Source organism: Hesperophylax consimilis, chromosome 30 (genome assembly GCF_061612785.1).
Source record: "Hesperophylax consimilis isolate HC1 chromosome 30, BYU_Hcon_1.0, whole genome shotgun sequence".
Classification (NCBI taxonomy): Eukaryota; Metazoa; Arthropoda; class Insecta; order Trichoptera; family Limnephilidae; genus Hesperophylax; species Hesperophylax consimilis.
The window spans coordinates 15,493,025-15,516,701 of record NC_142865.1 but is presented as its reverse complement, the minus strand read 5'-3'; the positions used below and the strand labels follow the sequence as shown (position 1 = coordinate 15,516,701).

At 33.1% G+C, this 23,677-nt stretch overlaps 1 protein-coding gene across 2 annotated transcripts in view; it reads right to left on the bottom strand.

Moving 5' to 3' along the window:
- The window catches only part of LOC149409678 (neural/ectodermal development factor IMP-L2-like), an 84,545-nt gene that overhangs the window by 36,777 nt on the left and 24,091 nt on the right, over positions 1 to 23,677 (bottom strand). Inside the window, exon 1 of one of the 2 annotated variants that reach the window (XM_089649540.1) lies at positions 12,405 to 12,958. The exons of the other annotated variant lie outside the window; for it this stretch is intronic. The gene's annotated coding sequence lies outside the window, so the exon portion shown is untranslated. Of the gene's footprint in view, positions 1 to 12,404; positions 12,959 to 23,677 lie in introns of those variants that run through there. 2 annotated transcript variants of the gene reach the window in all.

Genomic DNA, 23,677 nt, shown 5'->3' with positions numbered 1-23,677 from the left:
CACTGATTTACTTTCCAAAATAAATGACAACAAAATATCATAATCTTTGAGAAATATATAAATTTAAAAAAAAAACAGGTTCACAAATCAACCGTCAATATATATATATATATATATATAACTAGAAACCAAATAATTTAACACTTATTTTCAAAGCGTCAATGTGTTTAGTATCTACGTAGCCCGAAAAAATCTTTACAAAGAAGTAATTTCTGAGTAGTAGTGAAAATTATTATTGCAATGTCACCCCCTGATTCTAAAGTCGCCCCATGTTACGGTGCCTATCTTTTTTTTGAAAAAGCACAGAGCCGGTGGAACTATGGCAACCTAAATTTGGGGAATGTTGTCAGGATGCATGAGTTAGGGAAGGGAAAAAAGTTGAGGCAAATATACAAACTGGATATGTATTCCATCTCACTTGTGAATTATGGATGACAAAGTCCCAGTGGTTCGTGGCAGTTGGAAGTGCGCAGTTATCACATTAAAAAGACAACAAAATACTAGCGTTCCAATATGTATGTTTTTACAAGATCAAACAGGGTCAAATCAAATATGTGTAGTAAGAAATTGAAATATAAATTTTCCAGATATAACCGGTGAGGATCCCGACAAATATGTTGATCTTTATTAAAAATTAAAATTATTTTAACCATCAAAACAAACTATAACAATTTAAATAATATTTTAATTATTGAAGACAATATAAGCGATTCACGAAAATTTAAAACAGAAAAAGATACAAATATCAATACAAATTAAAAATATCTCCCGAGTAAAAATAAATGCCACCAACGGGAATTGAACCCGTACCTTCTGATGTCCGGTCAGGAACTCTGTAACCACTGAGCTATGTCGGCTTATTTCCAACCCGTCAAATAATTCAATATGTACTAGTTAGTACCTCAATCAACAATTACTGCTTATTATATTTTTTCCACCTGTAAACAACAAACTTCATTTATGTAGGAAAGGCTTTGTTAGTGCTAAATTTCTCACTAGATGGCGTCGAGATATATAATATCTTCATTTATTGGTAAAATGCTTTTGACTTTTCAAATATTATTATTTTTACTCCGGAGATATTTTCAATTTGTATTGATATTTCAGGCGACAAATTATTGCTTATAATTATTTGTTATCCTTTATTCTATGCATAAAACCTTGTCTTATAAACATTAATTTATCATTAAAAAATAAGAAAAATATTCGGGCATGTCTAGGACTCGAACACAGGACCCTGGCCTTGCCGGGGCACTGCTTTACCAACTGAGCTAATGAGACCCTATCTCCTTCGGTCATATTTAACTACGTTATACTTCGAATAAGAACTAGCAACATTATCTTCATTTTCTGTCTTTATGTATGGTCGCAATACTCAACACGAACTAAATGTAATCTAGACAGTGTCATTTTTAATTTTTAAAGATAGCAGCCAATAAAAATGTGCATTTAGAAAATGAAGATGATGTTGATAGTTCTTATTCGAAGTATGATACAGTTAAATATGACAGAAAGAGATATGGTCTCATTAGCACCGTCGGTGAGTCCTAGATGTTACCGTATATTTTCTGATTTTTCATTTTAAATTTTCGTTTCTGAATCGTTAATATTGTCTTCAATAATTTAATATTACAATTTGAGGTTTTACTCATTAGGATATTTAAAAAATAATAATAATGTAGAAATATATTTTTTTATTACTGTACTTTCCTATTTCACAAGGGCGTTCAATATTGAACGTTTTTTAAACTATTTATGTATGGTTATAGTTATTATAAACTTTCTCTTCTTCTTCTTCTTCGATGGCGCTACAGCCCATATCGAGCTTTGGCCTCCTGCAACAGTCGCCTCCAACTCCTCCTGTCCTCAGCGGCTGACTTCCAGTTTGTCACCTGGAGAAGCTGTGCTGCATCCCCTCTTACCTCATCTTCCCACCTCAGTCTGGGTCTTCCCACTTTTCTCTTTCCACCTGGGTGACCAGTCAGAATTCTTTTTGGGACGCGTGTATCCGGCATTCTCTGTACATGCCCAGCCCATCTCAGCCTGAGGAGTCTCATGTGTGCAGAGATGCTAGGGGCCTTATATATATCGTACAATTCTATATTGTGCCGGATACGCCACTGTTCGCCCTCTTTCACGGGTCCACATATTCTTCTCAGCACCTTTCTTTCAAAAGTATCCAGCATTTCAGCCATCTTTACCGTCAGTGTCAGCGCCTCACATCCATATGCCAATACAGTTCTTACAATGGTCTTATATATGGTTGTTTTGGTTTTTCTGTGGACACTACGTGACTTAAACACTGGCAGCAAAGAGAAGTATGTTTTGTTGGCTGCTGTGATTCTCCTTCTTCTTCTTAAACGATAAAGATAAACTTTCTCTACTTTGTATAAATATAATATGCATGTATTATATACATAAACCTTGCGAAAGAAATTCTCTAAATGATAGTGAAAACTTTATCAAAATACGTCGCGTAGTTTGGAAGAACTAAGCGCACAAACAGACAGACACAAATAGCGACTTTATTTTATACTATTTAGAGATTTACATTAAAAAATATATAAATAAAATGAAAAAAGGATTCTAGTAGGAAGATCTAATCCTTTTTAACGTCGCAGACAATTTCTTTTAAACTCTTTTTTTTTTTAAACTTTCAAAGAATTCTGGAATTGGATTCTTTAAAAAAAACCGTCCTTTACAGATGGGTGTTTGAACTTGTTTTTCTTAGAATTTTATCACGCGAACACAATAGAAATCCCACAGGACTTGAAGACATCAGATTTTTAGAATTCCAACTAAAAATTGTATTATTTGCGAAAGGACGAAAATCGTCAACCAATATTACACAAAGCAATCATACGATTTCGTTTAACTGTGAAAATCCAGAATAGAAACTAATAAACATAACAAATACATTTTTATTTTATTTTAAACACCACTTTGATATATATGAAACTAAAGACAAAACTTTACTTCATAACGCAAGAACTCACACGAAGAAACATGAATATTGCTATTTTATTAAAATCCTATTAAATCGGTAATAGCAGGCCATTTCCTAATTAACCATCAGTACTTTCATAGTGTATCGGAAAACGTGTTCATGCAGCTGCATTTCTCCTGTTATTATACAGGGTTTTCCAATAAGAGGTGTTATTTTGAATAGCCCGCTATTTCGGTAGATGTTACTTTTGAAGCTGTCATTTTTTGACATTTGACAAGTAGAAACTACGCCATTAATAAAAATGGAACGATACACGCTTCAACAACGCATTGAAATTATTAAAATTCACTAGAGTGAATCAAATGCAAATCATCTTGAGTGATGAGGCCCATTTCCACCTCGGTGGCTTCGTCAACAAGCTAAATTGTCGCATCTGGGGCTCGGAAAACCCAAGAGTTATTGTTGAAAAGCCTTTTTATTCTCAACGTGTGACTGTTTGGTGTTATGGTCCAGCGGAGTTATTGGACCTTACTTTTTCGAAAATGAGGCTGGAGCAACAGTTACGGTGAATGGATTGCGCTATCGAGAGATGATTAATGATTTTTTATGGCCGGAATTGGATGGAATTGATTTGTACAACGTGTACTTTCAACAAGACGACGCTACGTGCCACACAAGTAACAAAACCATTGATCTCTTACGATTGAATATCAAAATAACACCTCTTATTGGAAAACCCTGTATAATGACGAAATGCGAATATATTAGAATATTTATGGACATAAAAAATGGAGGCGAGGAACTCATTTCGTAGTCTTTGATATTAAACGTTTATTTTGTAAACCAATTATCAATTGCCTTACTAAAATGCATTTGGTGTATCTCACAAGGATGGAATGCCCTAGTTACATTATGTATTTGGAACAAAATAGTGAGGTTACTTACAGTTACAGATTTTTTTACTAAATTGCCTGATTCTGAGATTATTTTGTAATTATTGAATAAGTTTAAATAAATTAATGTATCTAAGTCATTATCAACTATGTTCATCAAAATAATAATTGGATAATTTTTATAGCGTCGTTTTTGTGAAAAATGAGAATTCACCTCATAACTCCTTTAAATATGACTGAAGGGGGGATATAGTCGAATTAGCTCAGTGGTAGAACAAAGTCCCGGCAAATCTTTTTATACTTTTTTCTGTTCCAAACTTTCGTTTAAGGCCAAGCTATTTTGATCAATCTTTATAAATTGAAGGTTTTCCTATCGTTTCGCTTGAGTAGAATACAAATAAATAAATAAATTACTCCATAAAAAATAAAAAAAGTAAACTGTTCAAATAAATATTTTTTTCATTAGAAATGTATGAACGCATAAATTAAACAACTTTAAAAAAATATAATATTATAGCTAAGATTATCTGTGACAGTTTCACTTGATTAACTTTTTTGCTTTCTTATAAAATTGTTTAAAAAATAAATAAAAACCACCTTTGTGCATAAAATCGAGCATTTCTAGACTACGTTTGTCAAGCGATTGTAATGGCTATTACCTATATTCGTGTCGATATAAAGCATACAATGAATATACACATTTTTAGCTTGTAGCTTCCTCTTAAGAAATATAACGGTAAATTGCTAATGGCTTCACGGGTTAAGATGCATTTCGGCGTTGCAATGTGCCCTTGAGTTGAAGTATCAAAATTCAAAACATTGTTGCTTTAAAAATAAACCAAGAATTTTTATTGTGACTCCCAAGGCTACGGTGGTTACACGCGTTTGCCGAAACAGTAATGAAGTCATGAATGGAAATATTTCGAGTGTCTTTTTACTGAAATGGGTTACTGATATGATGGCATAAAAATTTAGTGAGCATCTGATTTATAATTAGAAATTACGAGTATCAATAAGTTTATATAAATATTTTTATTGGGTAAAGATAGAACGATAGGAAAAACTTCAATTTATCTAAAGCATATTTTTTGGTATTCATAATGTAAACCGATTCGTTATAAAGATTAATCGAAATGTCACCATGTCACCAAAGGTTATTCAATCTATACATGGATAATTGTATGCAAGAATTGAAAGAGGTGGGATTGGGCGCGAATTTGAGTAATTGAGTTTTAATTTGAATTTGAAAGTATGCTGCCTGTTGTATGCTGATGATGCGGTGCTGATTGTTTATAGTATGGATGATCTGCAGTCTCTCGTGTCTAGGATGAACGAAGTATGCGTAAAGAATGAGTTAATGATGAATGTCTAAAGTGTCTCTGTAAGTCTAAAGTAATGGTGTTTGAAAGAGAGAGTACAAAAACAGTGTGCAATATAGTTGTGAATTAGGAATACTTGGAGCGGGTGGATGAGTTTGTGTATTTAGGAAGCATGTTTACGAGAGATGGGAAGGCTGACAGAGATATTGAAAGAAGAGTAAATGCAGGTAACTCCATTAATGGAGGACTGAACGCAGTCGGCGATAACAAAAAATTGTCCAAAGAAGCGAAGTTAGCAGTCCACAATGGAGTGCTGGTGCCTACCCTGATGTATGGAAGTGAGGCATGGAACTGGCAAAGAAAGGATGAAAGTAGATTGAATGCTGTTGAAATGAGATCCCTGAAGCGTACGTGTGGTAAAACCATGTATGATCGTGTGAGGAATGTGGAGATCCGCAAAGAGCGCAAGGTTGATGTAAGCGTAATGAGTAAGATCAAGAAAGGGACGCTTAGATGGTTTGGGCATGTAGAAGAGCGAAGAAAGGAGTGTAAGGAGAATATACGATGCAAATGTGAATGGTAGCAGAAGTTGGGGACGCCCGAGGAAGACATGGCACGACCAAGTGAATCAGATACTTGAGTCGGCCCATGTCAAGAGTCAGAACAATAGAAGAGTATGTATGAGACGATGTATGAATGTGAATGAGGCAAGGAGTGTGTGCCAAGACCGAGTTGTTTGCGGTCCGTCCTCTCTGCCTACCCCTGCGGGGAAACGGCGTGATGGTTAGTTAGTTAGTTATTGATTTAGCATTAAGCTTCGCCATAAAGATACTTACATAAAGACAGAGATTTTGTTTGTATCAGCTTCTTTATAAAATTGAAATTCTTTGTATTTCTGGACGTGTGCAAAAATTTTTTTTTTGAAATGTGACGCTTTCAAATTTGATTATTTATAAGAAGTAAACGTTTTCGTCTAAAAGCGGGATTAAAATAATTGAAAACGACAAAAACACATTGTATTAAACAAATGTATTATTAAAATTACTGACACCTCACTTTTTTTGTTCGATTTAAAAAAGTGAATAAAAAAATCACAAAAGTGAAAGTAAAGCAAAAAAAAAGTAAAGTTTTAAATTAGTCGGAACCTTCGGTTAGAGATAGAGGTGTTTATTTTAATTAATTTCCATATCAGAATACAAAGCTTGGTGTTTTCTCTTTCTATCACCGTTTAGTTCACATTTCGAACTATGACGGTTTGGGAGATAGAACGATTGATATGAGACCATATGAGTTGTTCCGAAAAGCGAACAATTTAACTCTACGGGTAATAACTGTTTGTTCCCGAAACTGAACAAATTAACTCGAGGAGTTAAAACCAATCGTTAAATTATTAGCGTTTTTCATGTGAATATCGAGCCACAGGAGTCCCTATTTCTGGCAATGTTGTTAGGTTGAAGGGAGTTGGGATAGGAAGGAGATGAGGAAGAGAAAGGTTTTCAAGCAATGTTTTGATCTTGAATGGCGGTCTTTCACCAGGAAATTAAGAATCAAAACATAAAAGCTTGAAATTAATGACTTAGGTATTTGGTTTGACACGAAACTTAACTTTATCGAGCATATTGAAATAATAACCAATAAAGCTTTGAAAATTTTGGGATTTATTTTAAGGGTATCTAGTGATTTCAATAATGTAAATACTGTAAAAACATTATATATATGTCACTAGTAAGGAGTAAGGAGTCATGTGGAATACAATTCCACGGTTTGGTCCCCAAATTATGAGGTTCATTCACATGCGATTGAAAGAATCCAAAATAAAATTTTAAGATATATAAATTTTAAAATGGGCATCCTAGAGAAAACCTAAATTACGATAACGTACTTTGTTCATTAAATTTAATAAAATTATCTGATCGCAGAATTATTTCCGATTTAACCTGTTTGTATAAAATTGTTAATTCAATGTTTGATACCCCTGATTTATTATATGTAAAATCTTTTCATACTCCAAGCAGGTCAGTTACAAGACAGTACCTACCATATTATTGTAGCAATTCTATATCAACGTCCCAATATCACACTCCTATGCGACGGATTCAACAGCTAGGAAACAAATACTACGATGTTGTTGATATATTTAGTACATCATTTTCAATATATAAGCATACCCTATTGAAGTTTTTTTCATCAAGTAGTGGAATATTTTAATAAAGGTATTTAATTTGATTTGACTAACATATGTAATAATTTTGTCAACTGAAACAGAAAAAATATTTTGTATTTTTTATGTTTTGTGCCTACATGCTGTGTAGATTAAGTTCAGTGATATTTTGACTTTATATTTATTTTTTTGCAATTGTTTTAAATAGTCGTTTCCTGCACTATTTTCATGTATAATTTCGTAAATATTTTTTATATATTTGTACGTAAAAGCCTTAATAGGCGTGAAGTAAATAAATAAATTGGGGCGTATAAACAATAAAAAATTTATCCTGTTTATACGCAGCATTAGATTGCGCAACAAAGAATTTATTCGCTTATTTGTTCCTCCCATGCATTCCAAGTTCCAACATGCCTTCAATGAAAAACAAAGCTATCAAATCAACATTGCTTTATAACATACAATGGGAGAGATAAGAAATAATTGTTCAGTATTTATTTTTAACTAGCTGTTGTGTACCCAGCGTTGATGGGTTATCCTTAGGAGATAGACATATACCACCATAGACTTTTTTGTAGGCCTTTTTAAGATATACAATTCCGTAGTACATTATTTTGATGTGTCTCATAAGGTTTAGCCAGCGTTAGCAATGTAAGCGCAGAAAATCTTTTTTTTACGACTTTATTACAAAACATCGTCTTTTTTCTACTTTCTACAAGGATAGTATATAATGTTTTATGGTGACCGGATAACTCATCAAAATGATAATTCATCACATCTTTAAAAAGTTATGGAAAGTGATGAATCAAAAACTTTAATAACTGAGTTAAGAAGTTATGTTAGGTTAGGTTAGGTTTAAATTTTAATATTTTTTCATAGTTTCTAATGATTTTATATCACTTTTTAAAAGTGTGTTGAATTTTCATTGTGTTGATTTATCACGGAACCATGTTTTATATTGATAAACCTCTCGAAGAAATTCTCTAAATGATAGTGAATATCTTATCACAATCCGTTGCGTAGTTTAGAAGAACTAAGCGCACAGACAGACGTGGATAATGACTTTGTTTTATACTATTTAGAAATTTACAATTAGGCCATATTAAAAAAAAGTGAAATGTTTTATTGTGAGTTCTTTCGGTGCTATTAAAAATACCTGCTATTTCTGCATTTTGGTTACCTAAGCTGTGAATAAAAAAAACTGATAGCATGCTAACTTAATGATAAAATATTAGTCATTCAGAATATATCGAGAGTACGTGTTCTTTTCCTAATAGATATCACGCCGGAATGCTAAAATATAAGTATGTCAGTATCAGTATTAGTATTTGTTTGAACACGTGATCCGCAGTCTTCATAAAACCTTTGCTATTGACTGATACATTGTTAACAACCCTTTCAATTTATGCGTCAATCCCGCAGTCCCATTTTTAACAGGAAAACGGATAATTTTACAAGATTTTTTTAATAAATTAACATTATTTTATATTAGTAAGTTTTCTCTGATTATATTTTTTACTAGAAAGATAGTTTTAGTTCATGTGATTCTATTAGGAATAATTAGGGCGAAGCTTAATGCCAAATCACTATTTTGATTAATCTTTATAAAGAATTGGTGTACATTATGAATACCAAAAAATATGCTTTAGATTAATTGAAGCTTTTCCTATCGTTTCGCTTGAGTAGAATACAAATAAAAAAAATAATTACTCAATAAAAAATATAAATGTAAACTACTAAGAAATATATTTTTTCAATAGAAATAACAAAGAAACAACTTTAAAAAAAATACAGTATTATAGCTAAGATTATCTGTGACAGTTTCACTTGATCAACTTTTTTGCTTTCTTATAAAATTATTTACAAAATAAATAAAAACCAGTTTTGTGCTTGAAATCGAACGTTTCTAGACTCCGTCTGTCAAGCGATTTTAATGCCTATTACCTTCAATATAAGGTATACCTACGTCCTCTTAAAAGCAATTGCAATAATATTTCTTACATTCAAAGTTTGGCGACAGAAGATTCACGAGGTAGAAGGTAAGAACTTGTATGGCTCTAAATGAATTCCACTAATAAACTTTTGCAATGACGTATAAAACACAATGATTAATTAGACTTTATACTATTTATTGTTATTAAATATTTTTATTAGTGAATTTATTTCAAAACAGCAATGATTCAAGGACTATAAATATTGCATAATTTGCGGTTAGAACTACGCAAATAGAAATTTATCTAATTATAAACAATGAGGAAGAATCCAACAACGAAATTTCATGTTTACAAATTTATCATAATATTAATTCTATACCCCTCAGTCTAATATGTTTTTTTCGAGCAAACAGCTATTTACACGTGGAGTCCATTTGATCGATGGAACCGCTCGTGTGGCCTCATAGAAATCGTTGTGTCTCCCTTACTCTCATTGTTAGCAATGCGATCTAAACTGTGTTAGAGAGAGAAAACACCACGCTTTATATTCAAATCTAGTATTTAACCAAATAATAATCAAAATGTACACTTATATGAAACCAAATGTTCCGACTGTAATTTGTGAAAAATTTATGGTACTTTGTAATTTTTTTATTAATTATTTTTTATATGAAACGATGAAAAAGTGAGATGTCTGTAATGTTCGTAATACGTTTGTCTAATAAAAAAATGTGTTTTTTTTTCGTTATCTGTAAGTTTAGTACAGTGTTGAGACAAATAAACGTAAGGTGAGCCATTTTAAAAACTTTTTTATTTTTGATTTCTAAATTTAAATATTTCAAATAATGAAATTTAAAAGCATATTTTATAACCTTTGAAAAACAGTATTTATTTTTATGTATTTTTATTTTTATTATTTTTTTTTATTTTATAATTCTAGAAATATTCTATTTATTTGGATTTTATTCGACTTCCTTTATAAGAAATATTAACGGTCAATATGCCAGAGGCCTGAGAGATTAACCCCTAGTGTGCCGAGAAATCGACTGTGAATTTTTTGGCAGCTCACTGCACTTGCTTCGATTTTATTGTATTTTGAAATTTCCTCGGAGATAAATATGAATTGCTGATTTAATAAAATCCTTTTAAAACTGGGATTGCAGGTTGCCTGTTTAAATTTTAGTATATTCCTAATATTATAAAAAATATGATGATTTTTATGAACACGTACAAACATAAATTCGTTTTTTACTAACGACGGGATTTTTCAGAAAATTTGAACAATTCGTCAAGTTCTGTGAAAGTCTGTTATTATATCAACATGGGCCAATTGCTTCACAGAACTGAAATAATAATAGAACTTTCGCAGTCCTTGAAAATTAACTGAGAAATTTAATGAATTGTTCAAATTCTCTGAAACAACTCGCCCTAAAAGTTTAACAGTAAACCTGTCAAATCATTGGTTAAGGGCCTGCAGTCCCGTTTGTAACGGAATTACGAATAATTCTTAATAAATTAGCAATATCAGTTAATTCTCCGAGTAAAATTCAGATTAATCCAGGTTAGGCCATCTGATGATTTAATAAATTAATAAATAAACATAGAAGTTGTCTCCGACTCGAAAAACAGATATAACATGATTAAATATTTATTTATAAATACGCGTTTATTAATAAAATGTGACATGACTTCCTATAAATGCTGATAATTTATATGGAATTATTGATTTGTTTATAATTTAAATCTAAAAACAAATTGTCTTAATTAAACGTGTTTCGGTTGAGGTGGGTTGACCTGTAACACTGAAAATATAAATATATAGAAATGTGCTTTGGGCGTATCTGTATACTCGAAGTGAAGTGAAGTTTAAATCCTTTCACATCAGAGCACTTATATATTTCGGTCCAGGACCTAAGCCAAAGGATCTTACGTCTATATTTATTACATTACTAAATTAGCTAATTACAAACAATAAGAAATGTTATCAAAAAAACTAATGGGAAGTATGTTTACGAGAGATGGGAAGGCTGATAGAGATATTGAAAGAAGGGTAAATTCAGGTAACTCCATTAATGGAGGACTGAACGCGGTTGGTGCTAGCAAAAACATGTCCAAAGAAGCGAAATTAGCAGTCCACAATGGAGTGCTGGTACCTACCCTGATGTATGGCAGTGAGGCACGGAACTGGCAGAGGTAGGATGAAAATAGACTGAATGCTGTAGAAATGAGATCTCTGAGGTGCATGTGTGGTAAAACCATGTATGCTCGTGTGAGAAATTTGGAGATCCGCAAAAAAATGTTGACGTACGCGTAATATGTAAGATTACGAAAGGGAAGCTCTTATGGTTTAGGCATCTACAGCAAATGAACGAAGAAAGGAGAGTGAGGAGCATATATGACGAAAATGTGAATGGTAGAAGCAGTCAGGGATGCCCGAGAAAGACATGGCACGATCAAGTGAATCAAATACTTGAGTCGGTCGATATCAAGAGTCAAACTATCAGTCTGTATGAGACGATGTATGAATGTGAATGAGGCTGGGATTGTGTGCCAAAACAGAGTTGTTCTCTCTGCCTACCCCTGCGGGGGAAAAGCGTGATGGTTAGTTAGTTAGTTACGAATTTGGGTCAGTGATTGTATGTACCTAACTCTGATGCAATGATCTCTGATTTATAGTGATTCATTTTTGGTGTACTATGCCGTGTTGCGTTACCGCCTTTTTTAGCCAACGTTTCGGACAGCATTACAGTTTCCATCATCAGGGCACATCTGTACACTATAATACTTTTGGCCGTGAAAATCTCAAATCATATCGAGCTCCGATTTATTTTTGTGTCTTTTTCAAAATTGTAACCGATATTTTGAAGAATTGAGACAAACGATTAAGTAGGTAGGTAATTATAATATAACATTATTTTTTATTTTTTATTTGAATTAAAATTGATATCTTGACAAGTATAAGTCAGATTTTGTGATATTTGAAGGGTCTAACTAACTAGATATACTAATTGAATATCCCGTGATATTTCGTGGGTCTGCTCTTGTACGACAACGAAGAATGGTTATAAAGAACAATAATTACAATAAAGAACACACTAGAAATGTAAAATAAGTTATTCCAAGTTTAAAATAGAAATAATTTGGACTCACCTGTATTGAAGACTGATGAAAAACTGACTTTAATTTGATGATATTTCGATGATCTTGATTTCAATCGATGATTTGTACCAACAGTTATAAATTTCTATTTTTTTACGATGATGTTCTTTAATTTTGATGATGAAAAAAGTGATGCCAAATAGTTCCTCCGTTATTTTATCGTACAATAGTAGAAGACTGTATTTTGATCAAACACCGACATCTTGCAATGTTTCTTCTCGATTTCTTCTCTCTCTAAAGCGAGCAAAAAGCTAACGTACAAAGCTCGACGTTAACAAATTAGAACTGCGCCATTTTCGCTATGAAACATTTTCAAAAACGAAAAAAACTAAAAAACAATTATAGACAACAGCAAAACGGTTTAAAGAAATTCATGAAACAATTGTTAAAAAAATCTGGCTTGCTTTCGAAAACAAAGCAATATTTTTAAAAGAAGTCAAAACAAATACAATAAGAATGCCGCGTAACTGCTCAAATTGAAATGTAGATTCAAATAAAACTTTCTGATTGTCCACGATTAAAATATATGTCTTTTCTTCGTGGTGTTTGGTGGATAACTGATTCCTGATTCCAAGTCTTGAAGAGTCAATGGAGATTGGTGTGGAGAGGGGTGGGGCGAAATGACGCAAAGATAAGAAATTAGAAACGATAGTAATGTGTGCCCGATACCAGAGGTTTGCAAAGTGTTGAACACGTGGTGGCAATTAGCTGCTGATTGATGGGTGTTTAATGTGCTGCCAATGTTGAGAGTATTTTGCGCGGTTCTCCAACAGTTGTCATTTGTAAGTTGCGATTTTGAAACAAGTAAAAAGTTTTACATATTTGAATTTAAGTGTGCCACAATCCATGTGAAGTAAAAAATCAATATTTAACTTGCATCAGAATATTGATTCGATTGGGTTGTATCATTATTAATTCAAACTGTAAAAGCGGAATCCCACAAGGTGCATCCTTAGGACCTTTTCTATCTTGTTCCAGTGCAATGTTTATCTTTACACGAGATATGATAGGTAAATTTTATATCATTGAGTTAACTTTACATGGACTTATTAAGCCTATATTTGCACTCTATTACCAAAATTCCATTTAACTTGTAATTGGAAATACGTGCAATTTAATATATATAATATAATGGAATATCGTCCTGAACGACACGATTAAAATTTGTGATCACATTAAAAGCAATGTTCTTTATTCAACATTATGTTTATCTAATTCATCGGTAAGTTATCACTGTTATCTTCATTGACAATCAGTAAACATCCACAAACTAAAGCAATTATTCGGAAATACAATATACTGTTAATTAAATTGGCAATCAGTAATATTTTTTGTTCTTAATCGGTATAATACTATTTATAGTGTATTTTCTTTAGAAATATATTGAATTATAATGCTCATTTGTTACCTTTTCTCTAAGGTAAATAGATAAACAACTAGGTCTTGGCACACATTCCCTGTGTCATTCACATTCATACATCGTCTCCTACATAACATTTTGTTATTAACCTCTCTTTACGTGGCCAAGTATTTGGTTTTCTTTATCGTACGATGCCTTTCTTAAGCATCCCGGACTTGTTCCATCATCCAAATTCACGTCATATTACACTCCTATCTTTGTGCATTTGTTCTATACGCCCAATATTTTCTTAATTTTACTCATTGCGCTTACGTCAGCCTTGTATTTGTATTATTTGAGAATTTGCACCTTTCTCACATTATCATACATGTTTTTTACCCAATAACATTATAAAAATACAAGTCACTTTATATTTATACTAATCGAACAAAAAATGTAGCGCTTGTTATGAAAGGAATAGCCATACACAGAACACGTGTGTACGAATGAAATAGCTACATGGACGGGCAGCTAAAGTATGTCCTCTGGATATAGTTCAGTTAAACCACGCGCGTTCTCATAGTAACCTGGCTTTACTAGATCTCAGGGTCAATAACATATTCAACAAGCAACTACAAACAAAAAAATTGGACAAAAAAGCTTCCTATACCACGGTACTAAACTCTACAACAAAATCCCACTCTCATTCAAATCTCACAGCAATAGTTTAACATTTAAATCTAAAATAAAAAGCTGGATACAAAACATAGGAAGATCAGAAATAGGTAATATACTGATACCAAATATACAGACTGACATCGAAACCACTCAACTAAACCAAAAAAAAACACCTTGTAATATATTTATAATTATTTCAGAAAAAACACTATTCAATATATTTATAATTACTTTACACTATCCATACTACTAAATTTTAATCATATGTAAATGAAATCTTCAGAACGGGAGATCCCAGTGAGGATATCATTATATCCATTTGTTACAAAAAATCACAAATTTTATTATTATTTTATTAATTCATCAAAGGTTAAAGCACACATACTCCTCAGAGAACTCATATCTACAGCATTCAGTCTACAATATGGTTGTAACTGTAACAGCACCTTCTGCGCGATAGCCATTCAGAGTTCAAACCAACTAATCACGTGGTTTTCACTTTTTGCGAATTACAGCTTTAGATGAACACGAATGGTTTAAGACGAGACGAAATGAATATTGTTTGTTGGAATTGGGTGATAGGATGTGTAGGAATGAACAAGTATAGAAGGAGAGCAAAAATGAAGTCCAATCACTTACCACTCTGCGAACACAATAAAATAATATAGTGAGTTCAAGCACACAGCACAGTCACAATATAGTGAGTTCCACCGCGTTACGTCGAGGTATTTATCGCCACAACAAAAATAATGGGCACTATATTAAGCACCTCCAATTGAATTCTTATTTTCAAAGATTGTGCACACGTAAAAACAACTTGCTTCCAATAATTCAATCCTTCTTCTGTTTTTTTTAAAACAAATGCACTCGAATTTGCACTGTGTTCTTGACATCCAGGTAGGAACTTACCATATTCTAAATTTCAAAACCAAACAGTGTACTTCCTTAATTAATAATATTAAGAATATTCAAAACTTTAAGATTCTTTGGAATGTTTGACTTTGTAGACATCTGTAACCGGCCGTATCGAAAAACAGGGTTGATACATACATCACTTCTGAGAAACCGCGTAAAATATATTTCATTAACTACGAGGCGTGATATCATCAGCGATAACTGTCTCGTTAAAGCGAGGCGATGTTACATAAATCATAAGTGGTTTTTTTTTTCGTAGCCTAATTTCAGGAAAAAGATAAAAAATAATATGTAGTACATTTTTTTTCAAATTTCTTGTTGGACTGTGAACTTTTTTAATAGTGACGCATTTTATTTCATGGAATTTTTTAGAGCTTCGTTATGAGCCGGTTGAATAAATTATCATTATACAGGGTGTATCAGCAAGTACCCGATAAACTTTAACCAGGTATTTCTCAGCACTTTTGGAGTAAAAAATGTTATGGGCGCTTTGCTGTCCGGTAACATTTTTTTTTCCATTAAAAACAAAAAATAAATAAAAAATCCACACTCCGTCACTGTCATTTGCATCGAATCTCGTGTTCAACAGCTGTTATTAGCAAGTGTGTCAAAAAGTGTCCTCGCTCTTTCGTACACACTAAATAATAATAGTTAAAAATGAGACGAATGGTGCCGTGCCATTTCGTTGTGATTGTAAAAGCGCGCCAACGTAGGTACGTGCGTACATTATTCAACGAAACTCGAAAAAAATATTGCCAGATGGGTTTTCAAACTTTGACAAAGGATAAAACATTGGTGACATGTGGTGAAAATATGAATAGTAAAATTTATATTTAAAAAAATGTTACCGGACAGCAAAGTGCCCATAACATTTTTTACTCCAAATTTGCTAAGGAATAGCTGGTTAAAGTTTGTCGGGTACGTGCCGATACACCCTGTATAGTTATGGAATTCTTTTCAGATGCCAGTTTGTGGATATTACAAAATTAGACAAGGTTATCGCTGTCAACGGAATTAACGTAGGAATCTTCCGTTAAACTGGTGACTGTTCTAATATCTAGCGTCTTTCGTGGTCGAGAGGTTAAGATTAAGATTTTAGTTTTATTACAAAACAAGAGTTTCGATTTCGGAGGTGGGTATGGGTACCGTCGCCCTGACAACCATTTATTGGATAACCAACACCCTTGCTATAGGTCACTCCCGGTTCGCTATGTTTGGTAAGCAGGGGTGCTCGGGTTCATGGGGTGAGGTTTAGATATAGACATTCTACCTACTTTTAATACCTTATTCCTTCCCAGAACTTCCTATCCTTCCTTTCCATAAAAAGACCCTCCACGCAGCATCCACAAAGATAGGCCCTGAAGGATATTTTATCCTCAGGACCAACTTCTCCAGAGATTCTAGAAAAAATTTTAAATTTCTAAAGACCTTCGCTAAATATGTCCGAAATCTTGCCACTGCAGTGGATAAATACAAAAATTGCACAATAGGTTGGGATAAGGTTAAGTTAGTTATTTGTAAAGGAATATGGAAAGTTTTGTAGTTTCTTAGTAGACACCGATTGGTATTGATTTTGATTGTGGCCAAGAAGGAAGATTCCTCACGATTATTTATAATTGTTGGGGATTATTGAGAATGTCATAATCCCACTGGCTTCGGATAATTACGAAGTTTAAAAACTGTTTATATATATTAAAGTTGAATGTATATATGAAAGCTTCGAAGCTCATGATGGAATTAAAGTTTTTACTTAATACTGTACCGACCTAGAAATTCAAAACAAAATGAGCTTTGCAAATTTACTTCAGCCAATTATGCCAATTTTTTTTTTGCTGATAGCGACTTATTTTATAATAGAGTTAGAGTTTTATTTTTATTTAAAAAGGGTGGCGTAGGTTTGATTTGTATGCAAATCTATAGTTTTATCTAAAAATTGATACAATTTCGCACACCTGATCGTAAAAACAAGAGTAGTCACAGTCTATCTCAGTCACGCCTCATTCAAATTCATACATCGTCTCATACATACTCTTCGGCTACTCTTGACTCAAGTGTCTGGATCATTTGATCGTGTTAGATCTTCCACGGGCATCCCCGACTTCTTCTGCCATTCAAATTTTAGTAATATTTACATTACTTTCATCGTTCACTCGCACTACATGCCCAAACCATCTTTGCGTCCCTTTATTAATCTTACTCATCACTCTTTAAACTTACATCAGACTTGCATTATTTGGGAATCTCCACATTTCTCACATGATCATACATGGTTTTACCACACATTCGCCTCAGAGATCTCATTTCACCAGCATTCAATCTACTTTCATCCTTTGTCCACCAGTTCCATGCCTCACTTCCATACATCAGGGTAGGTACCAGCACTTCATTGTGGACTGCTAGCTTCGCTTCTTTGGAGATTTTTTTGTCAGCGCCAACTGCGTTCAGTCCTCCATTAATGGAGTTACCTGCATTTACCCTTCTTTAAATATCTCTGTCAGACTTCCCATCTCTCGTAAACATACTTCTCAAATAAACAAACTCATCCACCTGCTCCAAGTATTCCTCATTTACAATTAAATTGCACATTGTTTTTGTACTTTCTCTTTCAAACATCATTTACTCATTCTTCAAACACACTTCTCATTCTAAACACGAGAGACTGTAGATCTTTCATACTGTTGGCAATCAGCATCTCATTATCAACAAACAACAAGCAAGATACTATCAGAATACTCAAATTCACGCCCAATCCCACTTCTTTTAATTCTTGCTTTTGCATGTATATGATAAAAATAATAATAATATTTGGATGATTCGTATAGCGCCGTTTTTGTGCAAAATTACCTCAAGGGCGCTGTACAAATATATAATACATTTCTACAGTGATCTATGTTATAACTAACTATATATGGAGATAATATACAGCACAATACTTACCTGGTAGGTCACTTGAGATTAACACTTAATTAATATTAACTAATTGTTTATTAGCGAAATTTAGACACAGTATTTAGGAAATAACTGGACTTTCTCTCAGGAATGGTATATTTAATTTAAGGGTATGACAGCTTAAAAAGGTAAGTTTTTAGTTTAGACTTGAATTCTGTTGAACTTGTTAAGGATCTTATTTCCGGAGGGAGTTTATTCCAAGCCTTCGGCCCAGATACTCCGAAAGCGCGATCACCAAACTTAGTATTATTTGGCTTGCGCTTAAGTTCTATCAGTCTGCCTACAGCTGATGATGTTGCTGATTTAAGAGTTATTGAAAAATAATCTTCCATGTATAAATTGAATAGCGGCAGTCTTAATAATATACCTAACAAAAACATGATAAATATGTATATTTCGTACATATTTTGTGACAGCCCTGATTTACTGGGTTTTACAGAAGCCCTGAAGTGTAAAAAAAACCCTTGTAAACGGCACCATGATGAAACATGTCTCGCCACTGTCACATTATCACGGATTTCTGAGAATCACTTGGAATGTGCCGGCTATACAGAATACTAGCGAGTCGGTGATGCCTCTATCGATAGTGGAGTTCTTCATAGGACCATCGTAGTAAACCACGAAATAGCTTTCACTAGGGTAGCCCTCCACAAAAAACTAAACATGGGCACATTCGTAATTTTCGAAAACACAATAAGTCAGTTTAGGCGATGCCATACGTAGTAATGCAAAATCATGTGTTTTTGATTTGAAAGTTTGGTCGCCTAGAAATGTTTCAGATGCTTTAATTAAATACTGCGAGTAGAATACATCTTTGGCCTTTGAAAAAACTGAGTATTTTTTAGATAAATTTTTTAATAAGCCCAGAAAAAAATAATGTATAATGCCTATGAAAACTGCTTTAAAGTTCAAAATCTCCTACTTACTAACCCATTTTTGGTTATGATTTTATTGTATAATGTGGCAAACTAAGATATCTATAAAACGATCGAAAAAAAATTAAATATTTGTGCCTGAACATCGACAAAATAAAATAAAAGGCACTTTTTGGCCATGTTTTTTTCTTGCATAAATCAAAACAGGCGGATAGTGTTAAGCGGGAATTTAAACCTTATCGCCATCTAAGTAAGGGTTGTTATTGATAGCGGCTCAATTTAAAATATTTCACGACGTAGTGCATCGCCTTAAAACACACGCATTCGTTCAACTTCTCATATGTTTTTCTCTGTCCTCGGTAAAATTGGAAAAATTTTTACAATAATATCCCGTGAAGTAACACGCTAATTAACTAACTAACCGTCACGCCGTTTCCCAGCAGGGTAGGCAGAGATGACGGACCGCTAAACAACTCGGTCTTGGCACACACTTCTTGCCTCATTCACATTCATACATCGTCTCATACATACTCTTCTATTATTCTGGACTACAAACACAAAAGTAACACGCAGTATTCATAATTTGAATAATAATAATAATAACATGGCATTTATATAGCGCAGTTTAGTGTCATTTCACTTCAAGTGCGCTTAACTACTCGTATAACAAACTTAAAAAATGGTAATTCAGTATTAGTGGTTCTTAAAATTATTCCTACAGTGTGACTTACCCAATACAGATCTAATATTATAACACTAAATACACTGTTTATACAAAGTGATGACAAAACTTAGAATAACAATAACAGCAGGACAGGACAAAACAAAAATATTAAAACTAAAACATCATATAAAACAGGAGGCAGTTTGTGCTCAGAAATGAGAATTGAATGTAACTATCACCATGAAATATTATCAAGGACTTATACTGCCATTCAAATTATGATAATAATTTTTTTTTTCGTTGAAATGCAAAAATATTTGGAACGTCATTAACACGTGTTCCGACACCATGATATTATAATGGTAATTTACTAAGTTTTTCAGGAAACCTGTTGATTGATTCGTAAGGCCCGCGTGGAGAGAAATTATTATTGCTAATTTATTAAAATTTTATTAAAATCGGGATTGCAGACCGTGTCTTATTAAACTTTTAGTATAAGGGCCTGCAGTCCAGATTTGTCACATCTCTAAACTATGCGTCCTGGAAAACACTGGTCTGAGCGAGTCAACTCTTAGATCAGCAACATCATCAGCTGTAGGCAGACTGATAGAACCTAAGCGCAAGCCAAATACCAAGTTTGGTGATCGTGCTTTTGGAGTATCTGGGCCGAAGGCTTGGAATAAACTCCCTCCGAAATAAGATCTATAACATGTCCAACAAAATTCTGGTCTAAACAAATTAAATATATCAGTCCAATTATATCCAATTATGTCCTAAATCCTGTATTTAAATTTCGCTAATAAACAAGTAGTTAATTTTAATTAAGTGTTAATCTCAAGTGACCTACCAGGTAAGTATTGTACTGTTAGTAATAACTAATAGCATAGATCATTGTAGAAATGTATTATATATTTGTACAGCGCCGTTGAGGTGATTTTGCATAAAAACTGCGCCATACAAATCATTAAAATATTATTATTTATTATTATTAAAGTAGCAATATTTTATATCAGTAAGATTTCTCCGTGTGCAATCCTGTTTTTAACCGGAATTACCAATAATGTGTAGAGATTCTCAATAAAACAGCAATAGTAATTTTTCTCCGTGTGGTGAACGTCTGTTTATCAGTTGTGTATTTAAAAGTTTATTAGTAAGGCCCTAAGTAAATATTTTTAGATAATAAATCTCCAGGAAATAAAAAAATATTTATCCTGATCTTTTTATTTTAGCGTATGTTGTGAGGTTTAAGTCCGTGGGGAGAGAAAGGAGATGGATAAGAGGGTGGTGGAAAGTACCTGGCTATTATTAAAAAAAAAAATCTAATATTAAATGTAGTAACCAAACAAGGTTAATGTCATTTTGAGTAAAATTTTGATTCTTAATGGAGGTCCTTCACCAGGAGATGATGCTGAAGGTGTCTACCATGCTAGGACTTGTCACAAATATACTATAATTTTTAATGAGTTAATTGTGGAATAACACAAATTATTCAAATAATAATAGTTTATTTTGCTAGTCAATCCAAGGGAGCCTGCTATGCCCCAATACAAAGGAATAACCCGTAAAAATTTTGCTTTCAATAATTCCCAATTGTTCTCAAAAAATAAATTTTCTTTACTTATTCGAATAAGGATTGGACATTGTTCCGTTCCTTCTCACCTTTATAAAATCACTTGTCTAACTTCTCAGATTGTACATTCTGAAGTGGCTTAAGGCCCCGTAATAAGCGCTCAAAGATTGTTTGAAAGGGAGATGTGTAAATACGAATATTAGAGGGAGCGCGCTAATATTAAAAAAACGATAATAATTAAGCGAAAATGATATAATTAATAAAACACGACGTGTTTGAAATAGAGCAAAAAACTCTCGCCAAATGCTTTTGTTGCATTTAAAGATACACTGTGAATTTTTTCACGACCCTAACATATTAAATAACAGAACAAAACGTGTTTTTAATAAGTTTCGGAGCTTATAAAAAATGTATGGATATTATCTTAAAAAATAACATATACATTTTTTTAAACTTAGTGTTACGAGAAACTTGTTATAAATCGGTAGAAATTAAGGTAAGATATTAAGTAAATTTTTCTCGATGATGAATTACTAACTTCCCGAGGGATTTCTTTAGAAAAATCTGTGATTTTAGTAATACGTTCATCAGAAATAATTACAAAAGGCCTTGAAAGATCAATTTTCAAGGCCTTCTAGAGCAAATTCGACCGTAGGTCTATCGATTACGCCGGGCCGCGCATCGAATATTGACGAATGTTTTTACACGACTTCATCACTTACGTCGTTATGATTCCCACAATATTTTAGATATTTAATAGGGAAAATTTAACCGCAGGTCTGTCCAATACACCACGGCCGCGCGTCGTATAGTTTAGTTGGCTGGATTTAAGTATCTGCTTCACTTACGTCGTTTCAAGTTCTGTTTTTGTATCATTCACAAAACTGAAATAATTAGAGAACTTGAAAATCAACTTTGAAATTTGATGAATTGTTTAAATTGTAATGTTATGCTTTGATATTTTCACGGCCAAAGGAATTATCGTGGCGTGATAAAGCGGTAGAAATACACTAATAAGCATAAACATATGCATATTAGTAGACCTGCCCTAAGTGATTAAAAGCGTATTATCCCCACTCCCCATACCGGTTCCATTGGAGCCGGCTGTGCTCGCGTATGGCCTCAAGTGAAATTTGAAAACGTGACGTCATCATTCTTGTGCGAACTATGGTCGAGGCATCATCGGTTCATTTTACGAAATAACACGGCAAAATGTTGACTTGTGCTATGAAAACTTGTAAAAATAGATGTGAAAAAGAGAATAAACTCAATTGTCGTATTACATTCCATATATAAGCATTATTTTACTTTATTTTAAGCATATTCACATTGTATAATATGAATCAGTTGTTACTATCACATCGAGAAACGTCTGGACGCGAAACACAAAGCTGGTTGGTTGCTGGGAAGTAAATTATGAACATTTATAAAAGTGTCTTAACTAAATACTTCAACGAAATATTCGACTCTGAAAATAGAAGAAATTTTTTGCCGAATTTGGACTTCGCAAATTTGTTCATAACGTGGCAAGTAATTTGCGCTCCCATGTAAAAATGTCTATTCATTCCAAAGCAGATTTTACTTTTAAGAACTAAATGGTGATATTATAATGCGTGATGCATATTTACTGTCAGATTGATTTATTGACGAATCACAGTCAGCTTTACCCCCTTCGTTCTTCAACAGTTGATTTTACCCCTCGCCATTATCTTCTCGTCTATTAATTCCTATGTCTGTGCTAATAAGGCAATATAAATTCTCAATAACACCACGGGCCCCACCTTAAATATCTTTATGAGTACATAATATATTCAATTTAACGACTATATCTTGGCATACGTGCAAGAGAAAGCCTAGTGATGTTTACATACCTTATTTCATATTTATCCATCTGTTTAATATTCAGACGTACCTACCTATATATTTTTAATTGCAGTCAACATGGAGATAGATTTACGTATCAACTACTAACTGATGTGTTCCCGGCGTTTCTGAGGGTTATCCTTAGGAGATAGACATATACCATCGCGGACTTTTCTGTAGGACTTTTAAAGATATACAATTCCGTAGTACATTATTTTGATGTATCTCATAAGGTTTAGCCAGCGTTAACAATGTAAGCGAACGAAAATAATCTTTTTAAAGTTCAACAGGGTTGTCAGGGTTGTCCTGGTTAGACAATGTGTCTCAGGTAGATGAGAGATGTTCCCACCAGGGTGGATATTGGCACCATATGTGAATAGGAGTGACTTCATCCTCTCCAGAGATGTGCTT